Source organism: Onychostruthus taczanowskii, unplaced genomic scaffold (assembly GCF_017590055.1).
Source record: "Onychostruthus taczanowskii isolate IOZ18803 unplaced genomic scaffold, ASM1759005v1 scaffold23, whole genome shotgun sequence".
Lineage (NCBI taxonomy): Eukaryota > Metazoa > Chordata > Aves > Passeriformes > Passeridae > Onychostruthus > Onychostruthus taczanowskii.
Window position 1 is genome coordinate 8,460,242 of NW_024499573.1, and position 9,996 is coordinate 8,470,237.

The 9,996-nt window shown below is 40.4% G+C and overlaps 1 long non-coding RNA gene across 3 annotated transcripts; it reads right to left on the reverse strand.

Moving 5' to 3' along the window:
* Positions 1 to 136: 136 nt before the first annotated feature.
* LOC121336388 lies at positions 137 to 9,940 on the reverse strand. Of its 3 annotated transcripts, none has more exons than XR_005952739.1 (4): positions 9,838 to 9,940; positions 7,620 to 7,810; positions 2,259 to 3,889; positions 137 to 2,068 (listed from the first exon to the last, which is right to left on the reverse strand). It is a non-coding gene; the product is annotated as an uncharacterized LOC121336388 (long non-coding RNA). The 3 variants fall into 3 exon arrangements; XR_005952740.1 differs by lacking the exon at positions 9,838 to 9,940 and adding an exon at positions 9,310 to 9,406; XR_005952741.1 differs by lacking the exon at positions 9,838 to 9,940 and having other exon boundaries at positions 2,259 to 3,129; positions 3,766 to 3,889; positions 7,620 to 9,049.
* Between the last annotated feature and the right edge of the window lie 56 nt (positions 9,941 to 9,996).

A 9,996-nucleotide genomic window follows, 5' to 3' on the forward strand; every position in this document is an offset into this window, starting at 1 on the left:
CGCTCCCGCCCGGAGCGGCCGGGCCCGAGCCCGAGCCCGCCGCGCGTTTCTGGTACAACGCTCGAACGGCCTAGCGCGGGGGCCAGGGAACGGATGGAGGCGGGACGCGGCTCGTTACAAAACCGAGGCTAAAAAGTTGAAGCGACTGGTATTTATTATCTCTTTGGGGGGGGAAGTCCAAGCTCAAGATTGCTTACGTAGAAAATATGTTGAAAGTCAGCTCTTTCGTGGTCTCTGGGTCAAGCTGCTGCTTGTAAAGTAACTGATAATAGCCTTACATTTTGACAGGGAAAAAGGTTATTTCTGGCTTCCCCTGTGAAGGACACCCTTTGTTAGGTATTATTTTTAGACAGCCATTACAGCCATATTCGAGATCTGGAAGATCTTACTGCAATACATTTCTGCAAGGCAGCTGCACTCACATACTTCGAAAACAACATTTTAGCTGGCCCAGCCTAACACAATCACTTGCCTGTGCTGATCATCCAGAGCAAGTCCTGCATATGGTAAAAGGCAAGTGATTGAGAGTAGGTATGATTCTTTTTACCCATTAGTATTTTTGCATCCACTCAGCTAAATTGCTGCAAAACAACTTACCAATTCATTGTTATGTTTTCTCTAGCAGTAAGACTTGTATGTAGAAAGTTAATTAAGGTCCAGCAAGTTTAGGCAACTAGGCTGTGGAAATCTTCTAGAATATAAAAAGTAGTTTCCAAATTCTTTTTTTCTCATCAAGGACCATTTAGCCTACTAATCTCTGAAAAAAACCACAAGCTATTAAAGCAGCTAACATTTATGCAGTCTGCTCAGTGTAGGAATAGATCCTTAGGCTCAGACACACAAAGTAGTTTCAACTTCCAATACAAGAAATTTTGTACAAACTATGGAGGACATCTGATGATCTACATACTTGTCTGTGTGGAACTACTCTCCAGTTAAATTGTTTTAGTGATCCTGCCACCAGTCTCACATGTCTTACAAAACGCTGCTGTAAGCGAGTGTTGTACTGGAATACAACCTGTGATAGAAATGTATTAAAGAAGGAGCATTGCACCGTACCATATCATGTACATTAGTGTGCACAGTCTAAAAATGAATAGAAATAATGTCAAAAACCAAATAAGATTATGATAAGGTAATATGTTGGTTTATCTTTTAAGATAATCCATGTGTATCTGCTGTTCAGCTGTACAGATACTTTTTAAGTGGAGACAAGATTTCCACATAAACCTTGATGGTGTCCACATTCTAATGTGCCCGACACACAGCAAGTCTGGCTTTTTTCCAGTTTCTGTTTTCTGCCAGGTGGGCTTCAGCATTCCATAGTCCCTGGACACCCCTTTGAAAATGTAGTATTCCTTACTGGTATTTGCACCATTTGACCACTTTTCTGTAATTTAAACTCATGCTTCTAGATTCTTCCAGTTACTCTCAGTAAGAAGGTGGTGTGTGGAGTTTTCACTCTGGAGCATCCAGCCTAGGACACAGACCTCATGTCATTCCTTCATGTGGAATTTCAGAGTAACTGCACAAAGATCAGGGCATGCTCAACAAAAAGCTCTGTATCTGGAGTCTTAGACTTCTAAATAATTTCTCATTGACCTTATGAGTCAGTTTCTCATTGACCTCTCCTTTGTAGGTGTTAGTACATTAGCCCATGTGGAACAGTATGTAGCATTGCCTGGGGCATCCGACCAGTCCTCAGCACATGTGCCTATAACCTCAAAGATCTGTTTACCTTCATCTTTTCCACCTCACAAAGCAAGACATGGTTACTCAAGAGAATACAATTCTACTAGCATATGGTTCAATTTCAAGCCAAAAAAAAGAAGTCTTGTGATTCCTAGTTTGATGGCAACAGACCCCCAGCAGGTTTTTTCACACCAGTTCAACATGTGCAAGGGGCTTCAGTCCCAGTCCTTCAGAATCCTCACACCCGTACCTGGCAGCATCAAACTGTTAAACAAGTTGCCAATGCTGACTCACTCCGCATGGAAAACTTCACAGAAGGAGGATCTTCTGTGTACCAGCTTTCACCTCCACTCCTCTCAAACTCTCAACAGAATCACTGCAACAAAGATCACATAAAGAAACACAATTACTATTTATCTGCCTTGGCATCCTCCTCTATTTTCTCATAGAATCAAACTTCATGAGGCACATTTCTATGTTTCTAAAGTGTATCACCTTTGTTTCACAGATTAATAAAAGTCAACTCAAGACTCACTGCAGCACTCAATACTGGCAGAGATACTGACCTACTTTGGATGCAACTTTGTATCCCTCTCCTGGCCCGGACAGCTGGCAGCTGAAGGGACAAAAAAGAATTGGAATTCACTCCTCACTCCTTAGAACCTGCAACAATCTGCATTTCAAGAAAGGTTTTGGACTGCCATAACATACACATGCGGGTCTTCTTCCTATCACGATGACAAATCTACCTAACCTTCCATGTGATACTTCTGTATGATGCCTTAAGGTAATGTATCACCAGTAAGTTTTCAGGTTTGGCTTCTCCATTACACAATTTATACCTTCACACTCATAGATGAGATACAACATTACCATGGTCCTCTCATCCTACATGGGAATGCTTTTAGATCTCACTTACTTCATCAGTCAGGGTACGCGGCACTGGTAGAATATTCGCAGGCATGACTTTGAAAGTTTACAAAAGAAAGGTTGCTCCCAACCTCACAGAAGTCAGAACAGCACTCACTGTGGAAAAGATGCTGTAACCTTATCAATAGGCACATTACAGCAGTGTGCTCACAAAACTTCAGCTCTGTATTTTCAGTCTGTGGGGTGGTGCTGCAGGATCACTCTGCATCTTCTGGGCGATCTTTGCAAATTTTAGTATTTACGGAAAAATACACATTATCACTGATCCATCTCTTAGTTATCATTGATATCTTGTAAGAAAGACTGGTATGTCATACTAGACTGGGATATATGGTTCAAAGCCTTGGATGACCATCCCAGAACGAATATCAAATTTTTGGCTTCAAATATATAAAAGAAGTGTTGGTCCATTTTACTCCTACTTGTTTACTGAATATATTCCTTGATCTGTAGTTAGGAAGAATTGTCTGGATTTTCCTTCTCGCTTCTCTGATCTGGAAGTTCCAGCTGTATTATGACAAAAGGGGGAATAAAAATGAAATAATATTGGTGTATATAATGTTCACCAACTGCTATGGAATCAAGGATTTTTTTTTCTTACAGCCTCAGTAGCTCTTACTTCCTACACATACCACCTTTCTCATTCTCACAGCCAAAGTGGTTCTTTGTTTACTAATTGCTAAGACCCTTTAGTCTGACCGTTCAGAACAGTTCATGTTGATCCAAACAAACACAGTCTTCACCAAAACACAAGCTTAAAAACAGACTGGCAGCTGTGTCAGTGCCTTTTATGGTACTGATGAAGGTGCAGAGACCTTTCATCATCAGAGCTGCACCAGAAGTCATGCTTGATCAGGGTGCTTACAAAGAAATACCTTTGTGAGCTGCATCTGCTAAGCAGTCCTATGGAATGTTATCTATAGATAACCTTGAGGATCATTTAACAGAGTGGTCTTCAAGTAGTAAAGCTGCTAGGTAAAGGCCCTTACCCCATTTCCATTTAAGCATTTGTTGGAACTACAGCTTTGGGGTCACCTACTGCAAGAAGAGGCATGTTTCCTGTCACTTGCTGACGGAGAGATACACCAAGCACTTTGCTGAGATACGCAATTGACAGGGAAACCTACTGCCTGCTTTACTCACCCACTGTCTTGAAGCTTTAACATCATGTACCTTTAGGATTTTGCAGTTTTAAGATGCTCTCTACAATATGTGCTCATAACTGTTGCATGGTGGAAGATAAGGATTGAGCTCACTCCTCTGGACACTGCAAAGATGCAAAACCAAACTTCACAATTAGGATATATATGAAAACATATGTAAACTATGCTTCAATAATAGAAAACAAAAAACCGCACCCAAATTACAACATGCTGCAACACAAGCACAGAGCTTGCCCGTGTACTGACCTCTAGGTCTGCCAAACAGCAAAACTACCATCTACTATTTTTGAGACTATTTTATCAAGAGCAAACCCTTGGAACAGAGTTATTGTCGCTCTTTATGTATATTGCTGGTTCCAGAAGAGACTAGTAGACAGAGCCATAATCAAGAAAACAATATTCCCCTTCTCTTCCGTCACTGTCTGTTTGGTATCAATTATTCAATTCCTAGTGTTTACAGTTTGGCACCTTTATTATGTTCTGCATAGTAACTCCCCCTGCAAAGGTCTTTTGGGAAGCTACTCCTGCCACAGGATAACTACCATCAGAACAACCACTTCATAAACAAGTCACCAATCTTCTGTTTAGCTCCCAAGAGTGCCTTCCTGCATGATCAGATGAAAATGATTACCAGCATAAGAGAGCAGCAGTAAAGTAAATCCAGGATTTGGGAGTGCCTCTTCTGCATCCCCAGTTATTAGCCATCATGATCTGCATATTTAGATTTGGAGTGTCTGTCAATTCACACAGCATAACTAACTGAGCCAAGTTATGGGTAAAGACAACGTCAGTGGTAATGGGTAGGAATCAAAAAACAAAACAGTAATTGCTATGCAAAAAGTTCTAAAAATATCATACTTGCACAGCTAAGAATTACAAAACAGCGTGTCTTAAAGTCTACATTAGATTTTGACCTCTTTTTTCACAAGACACACTGAGGAAACCTCAGTAGCAGACATAAGACAATTTATAGAAAGGTAACACACAAAAAAAAGGACCTATATTAACTGAACAGTTTTGTCAAATGCAGCCATAGCAAAGCAAAAACAAAATGTGCTCCATACCTGTATCTGATACACAATGATTTTTGAGACATACAATTTCTTTTAGTTTCTGTGATTGTTCTGATCAGGTTTGGATTTCAGAAAATAGCTGAGTTTGTGATAAATGAAGTAACTTATCAAGATAGCATAACCCATGTAAACAATATTATGCAAATACATTGTTACTGTCTCTCTTTCCTACTTTCTGATCCTCTCCTCTGCACTGGAAAGGATTCTCTACACAGCACTCATCCAAGCAAAAACAACATGCTCATTGCCTTCATAATTTTTAATTATATATAAAGTTTATTTTATTTGTTGAAACCCTTAGAGTGACTTTCTTATTCTCAATTCCTCTGGTGTCAGTTTAAAAACCTGCAAATCTAATATGAGATGAGGTATAAGCTCTGAGGGAAGTTCTTTTCCCAGTTAGCTCACTCCCAAACATGTATCTAAGAAACAATCTCCAATGTTTACAATGAGTTAAGACTTCACCCTTAGTACAATTAAGTTAAAATTCAATTAGTAATGAGACCCAAATCCAGTCTTAATTACTTTACTATCTCTTCCTCATTCTTTCTAGAGGACAAACCTCTAGAATGATGATTAAGATGGTTTGCAATGGAGGAAGTTTGACTGTTAGAATCCCTAATCATTTGTCACAGAAGAAATTGAAAAAATAGATGGGCTCATTCAGAACTAAAATTTGCTTCCTCATTTATATGGGGAAGGACTACATGAAAGTGACATCAAAATCTAGGAAGGAAAAATAAAGTGAAAAATAAGTCAGAAGTAAGATTCCACAAAAAATCCTGAACCACCAAGAGCAACCAACACAGCCTGTAGCTTCCTTTGTACAGAGGAACCCAACTCTTGTGTATCATTTAACAAGTAGTAGCGAGCCCCAGACGTCTTTGTTTGTCCCAGACTTGCTACTGCCACACCCAAGGCCTGATGCTGCCTAATTAAGAGAACTTCCAAACTCATGTATATGTAAATCAGTTCTGATACTGATGGCTTTATCAGGTAGACAAAATCTCTATAGACCCAACAGAAATGCTAGAATAGGAATTTCAAACTGACCACTCCTGAAAGACATACTCCAGCACTATATTCACTCCACATAAAGGGCAAGTATGAGAAAATCCTGTCAATATGCTATTATATGCTCAACTCCAAGTCAAAAGTCAGTGACATACACCTCTCATGTGCTACAGAGTGAGGATGATACAGATTAAACAGTTGTGTACAAATGAAGTAATTAACATAAATGCACAAGGGCACCATGGTTTTGGCAGGGAATGCTTGCTCCTAACTACTGTGTGATTGCTCATTCCTTGCTCACTGAGCACTAACCTTGACACCTTGGATCTCATGAGCAGAGCCAAATACCCACTGAAATAAATGGGAATGTATGCTAAATATAAGTTAACTTCCTACGTTACAAGTTCTTAGAAATCATACCCCTGTGACAGATACTAAATTTGGCACCCAAATTTAGTACTTTTGACCTCTATTTTAAGATTTTGATCATTAAGCTGACATTGCCTGGATAGGTTCCTGGAAGAGGCTGGAGTCTATACAAGGAGGAAAGGAGATAATTTTATTGAATGCATTACCTCAGTGCATACGAAAATCTGTAATTCTTTGTGCTTTAAGAACTGTTATCTCTTAATGTAGCTTTAGTCTTCATTACTTCATTGGAAAATGCATCATTGATGCAGAAGCTACTAAAGGTGAAACCAAAGATCTGAGTGAAAATAAGCATACCAGAGAAGGTCAGGAGATAAATATTAAGTGCTCAATTTTGCTAAAACAAGGTAATGGCACCAACACTACTAACTATACCGTTATTATCAACATTTAGTGTTTCCAAATGTATACCAATGTAGAAAGACAGAACTACATCAATTTATCACTGCAGTATCAACATTATGTTTACTACCAAGAAAGAAATGGAAGGAAGGAAGCAATACAACTGGATTAAGATGAACAGCCCAGTGACTGGAGAGACCCTGGGACCACGACACACAAAACTGTCTGCAGCACTAAACATCTACATTTGGCTAATAACAACATTGAAATGGTGTATTGATGGCATACTTTAAGTTCTGTCACAGTAGGATAGAATACAAGAATTTAATTTAGTTTCCAACTGGTCTTAGGCTCTTGCTAGAGCCTCCCTGAGAGCCTTCCAAGTTCAAGATATACCCCAGTACCGAGAATGACAGAGAGATGGTTACGTACAGCTACAGAAGTTATGTTTCTTTCTTCTCTGAACCTAGAATAGTTTTTTTTCCAGAGAACCCGAACAATTTCCTTGGAAACATGGTCTCCTAGCTTTCTGCTATTCTACAAAACATAATGGAGAGCCAGATACTTGCAGTTTGCTCCAGGGACTAGAGTGAGAAATTACTTTTTTATATTCATTTAATATCATATCACTTTTAATTCATGCCAGGTTCAGTTAACCATGCAAACAAAGATGTTTATTCACAATATCTGAATCAGATAACAAGATTGTAAATGCATAAATGGAGGAAAAAATCTAAGAAAAAAAATCACTTTTCTGAAGTTAAATAATGGAAATTTTGGGTTCTTCCTGTCAGGATGCCTCGCAGATTTTCTTAACTACGTGTCTTCCTAAATGACTATGTTCTTTCACATACTTACACCTCAGACTGCAACCTTTATGGAAAATCTGTATCTTTAGACTATCACCACACCAGTGCTGCTACATTCACCACAAGCTGGCAGTCTGGAGCCTTCTCTAGGAATTGCAGTTACTTACTCTTTCTTTTGCCTGCCATCAGATCACCACCTCTGTGTTTTATTCATCACATTGCTTGGTTGTTTGTGAGAAGACGTTCCGGATCCAGCTTTGCTCAGATTTTTAAGACCTGATTTCTTGAGTTTCCGGTGTATTTGTGTAAAACAAGAACGGAGAAATTCCAGTTATTTCACTCAATCTGTGATATACACCTGTAGATTATATACAGAATCACTGATTGGTTCTCAAGCCACCTAAAAGATAACTTAAAGAAATAATTAACTTCCATTACTCCCAACTCCCCTAACCCTAAAGGAAATTTTCAGAATAGGATGCATAAAAAACGAAGAGATACAGAGAGGTGATTACAGAAAGAGCAACATGCAGTGCAAAAGTGCAAAATTAATTTCCAGTCTTTTTTAATTTACTGTAAAATTTTAAACTATGAATTGTGAAACTTTCCAAAATCACAGCTGTTAAAAAAGGCAGTTAACAAAGCCACATACTCTGATATTTAATCTTTCCACATTGTGATAAGCATAACTATGTCATTCCAACTGTTGCAATTTTATCGTTCTCTAAAAGATGCTTTATGAGGTGACATATTTCAATACTAATAATAACAGTTGTTGCTATCATCCCCACTGTAATTTTCTGCCAACAGACTGGTTATAGAGACTTCTTAACTAAGCCCTCACACCTCTATTACTGTGTCTAGTTGGCAGATCTAGCCAAGACCAAACTTCATGTTTAAGCAGTTCTATTCATATAACTGCACTTTGCCACAGTGAAAACTGAGCAAGTCCAAGTATCTTCATTTCAAATCACTTTGCTCTCAGTCACTTATAGTAGCCAATACATACACTATATATATATATAATATTGTCTGTATATACATATATACACACACTGATACTACTGAACTCTACCAATAAAAAGAAAATGTATATTAAAAAGTAATAAGGAACAAAGGACTGCCTGCACACAGCATAACAACTATTTTGTTGGGAGTTTGAGTAATGTATGAATTAAAAAAAAAAAAAAAAAAACAAACTTGAAATGAGATTTCCAAAGAAGTATTAACCACAACAGACCATTTACTGTATGCTGACCGGCAGAATCAGTTTAGAAAACCACACCAGTACTTAAGTACATGCACCTAACATGGCAGAATGTTGAAGAGCTACACTATTTCAAATCAAAAAGCTATCAACTGATCTCTTCATATACTGCCATATATTCCAACCAAAACACTCTTTACTAAATCTATTCAAATTACAAAGAAAAGAGAAAAAAATTAACTGATGAAAATAACTCAGATCAAAAAGCAAGGCCTTTCTTAAGCACTGTCTCTCTAAACACTGTCTTAATCTAAAATTTATCATTGTTTTCAAACCAGTTTGTGTACAGTACTCTTAAGGTTCTTCTCCTGTTTTCACTCCCAAAGGTGAGCAGCGAGTTATGACTACCAACACTTAAGGCAAAGAAAGTGAAATCTATGACTGCCACTGGGAATTTGACAACAAATGTCACAATCACAACAGATTATATCTCACTCAGCTCTCCGGAGAAATGATACACATCAAAAGGACCAACAAACCACTGTCTTCACCCTCACGTGAAAAGCCTGGATCACTCGGCCCAATGATAACCTCAATTACTGTTCTGCAATTGGAGAAGAAAATCACCGACCTACAACCCAATACCGCACCTGGAGGAGCTTTATCCAGAACACGACCTTAAGCACATTGCTGGCACTGTTTCCCTGAACCGGCGCAGTGCATTCCCTTCAGCCCTGAACATCTTCCTTAGGATGCCTGCTCAGGTGAGAGTCGAGCGCCACGCCAAGGGCCCCTCCCGAGGCAGACTCAGTACCTCAAAACAGCGCTCACAACCAAACCCCCTCTGCGTTAGACCACGTATAGCCATCAAGGTGGGTTTAATTGCGGATACGAACAACGGAGGCTAAATTCCTGACAAGGCGAGGGCTGCGCTCGGAACAGCGTGTCCGTACCGCTCCAGCGGAGCGACACCCAGGAAAGCCTCTCCGTAGCCGGCCCGCGGGGAACGCGAAGCGCCGGCCCGCGGCCTCCCGGGGAAGGCGCAGCAGAGGCCCTGGAGGCATCCCCAGGCCTGAAGCACCGCAGGAACCAGCCCGACCCCGACCCGCCGCCCACAGAGCCACCGCCCTCAGCCGCCCCAGGAACGAAGCGGAGTGCAGCGACCAGCGGGGCCGCACCCTTGCGGAGAAAGCCGGTGTCGGGCCCTGGCCCGCCTGAAGCACGGCCGGGACGCGGATGTGAAGGAACCCCGCACGCCCTAAGCATAGCGCCCGGCTGCCGCCATTTTACGGCCCGGCGCGCTGACATGTCGCGCGCCGTGCGTGGCGCCGCCCCCC